This window comes from Pseudoliparis swirei, chromosome 12, assembly GCF_029220125.1.
Source record: "Pseudoliparis swirei isolate HS2019 ecotype Mariana Trench chromosome 12, NWPU_hadal_v1, whole genome shotgun sequence".
Classification (NCBI taxonomy): Eukaryota; Metazoa; Chordata; class Actinopteri; order Perciformes; family Liparidae; genus Pseudoliparis; species Pseudoliparis swirei.
This window is the reverse complement of record NC_079399.1, coordinates 23,689,958-23,691,930: the sequence shown is the minus strand read 5'-3', so window position 1 is coordinate 23,691,930 and position 1,973 is coordinate 23,689,958. Positions and strand designations below refer to the sequence as shown.

General features: G+C 47.0%; 1 long non-coding RNA gene across 1 annotated transcript; it reads right to left on the bottom strand.

Annotated features, from left to right (window-relative positions):
• Positions 1-238: 238 nt before the first annotated feature.
• LOC130202687 (uncharacterized) lies at positions 239-1,770 on the bottom strand. The gene is made up of 2 exons (XR_008833384.1): positions 1,483-1,770; positions 239-908 (listed from the first exon to the last, which is right to left on the bottom strand). It is a non-coding gene; the product is annotated as an uncharacterized LOC130202687 (long non-coding RNA).
• Positions 1,771-1,973: the final 203 nt, after the last annotated feature.

Below are 1,973 nucleotides of genomic sequence, written 5' to 3'. Positions count from 1 at the left end.
CCTAGATTCCAATTAGTTTTAAGAATTATCCACTGAAATGATAGGCATCATCTGCTTGAATTCACACAGTAATAGGCCTACTTTGACTGACTGTACTTTTATACACATCTCTGTTGTAGTGAAGTTCACCCTGATACAGGAATCAATTAGCAATTGAACACACAGGCATATTAATTATTGTTACAAACATGCATCAATTCTAATATAAATCAGAAAACGCAATAAAAGACTACGCAACCTCAATGACAACATTTTATTGATAAAATGACTTGCATATTAATATAATCTTCCCTTCCCCTCCCCTCCCCACACTCTACAGCAGCCACCCAGTCCCAGCGGCGCTGCCGTATCAATGTTGCAATGCCACTGCTGGCGTTGTATTGTGATGGCCACAGTGACATGAGGGTGGACTTCAGGCTCACCCGAGAGTCATTCAACGCCCTCATGGCTGTGCTGGGCACTGACTGACCACGGTTGGGGCCCCGAGATCTCCTGTCTAGTTTGTATTTTTTGGCTTGCCAGCGCCACCTCCTATCGGGTGGTGGCCAGGGCCTTCGACAGGCCCCGGGCTCAGTGCATGATGCCAGGGTCCTGAATAACAGCCCCATCTTCTATGAGCAGTCATACCCTCCACCAGGATACTGTATCCTTGGGGATGGTGGCTCCCCCTGCCTGTCCCAACCCATCTGCCTCATGACCCCCTTCAGGCAGCCTGTCCACCTCCAAGCTACAACTGCTGCCTGTCAAAGGCGAGGTGTGTTGTGGAGAGGTCCTTCGGGATACTGAAGACGCGATGGCGGTCCATCTTCTTAAAGGCCCTGGAGGTGGATGTGAGGTGCCAGAGGTCATTGGAGCCAGATGTCGGGAGGGCAGCAGAGGACCAGCACCAGCACCTCCAGGAAACGTCTCTGGGGCAGGAAACAGAAAGAGGATAGCCATTCAGTGCTCTGTCCCAGACCACGATTACATTTAAATTAATACATACACGACATTAAAAAAACAACACAACGATGATTGAAAGCTACAATTATTTCAAGAAGGACAAGCTTAGATAGCTATCGTAACGGTATTAATTATCGGGCGGCGTGTATGCAAACGTTCGCGGTGTCATGTTAACCCGTTATTAAACTGAGCATATCCATTGTTAATCCATTATTAAAATTGCTATTAGATTGTTTAACAGAACAGCCGTTGTTTAACACTGTCCGATGACTGACATAGCTATCTGTTGTCGGACTTGCCGCTGGAGAAAGCGCCTGGAGCCGACCTGCCCCGGCTCGTCAAGCGAAAAGTGTCCGATAAAAGTGCACCTTCGTCGGACTGGCAAGAGGACCGGGTGGTGGATTAGCCAGCTAGCTTATCATAACTGCCATGCAGATCCAATGGCATCTAATGCTACCTAGGTATGCTACTAATCTGAGAATGGCATGTTAGTAGTACATTGTAATACCAGTACAATGTGTAATTACCGCTGATACTTACATTTACGGTCTGTAGCTTCGTGGTCTACCGCTTGTGCTGTCCGCCATTGTTTTAGAAATAAAATGAAAAGCTGGCGAAAGGGCTCCTCCTCTTCCGCTACGTCGCCAAGATGGCGGCCGCTTAGTGCGAGTAGTGTCCATCGTTTTACACGACATTTTTTGCCCGTTTGCAGTGCACCATCCGGGTACTTTCAGTGCACTGAATTCTGCTGGTTTTTTCAGTGGCGCACTTCGAACACTGAAAGTCAGTGCTCCAAGTGCTCAAGTGCGCGGTAGTAGACACAGCCACGGTGTTGCAAAGATCACGTCTCCTGTGGGAAATGTAAAGTTCATGTTTGCCTGAACGAGGACAGGAACTGTGTGTTGCCTTCCACAAGGCTAAATATAAAGGTTGTAAAAGAGATCCTGTTTGGGGAAAAATAAGAACCAAACCAACGGAAATGTTCAACAATTAACATGAGTTATTGTTTCTAAAATAAATATTGTCGATCA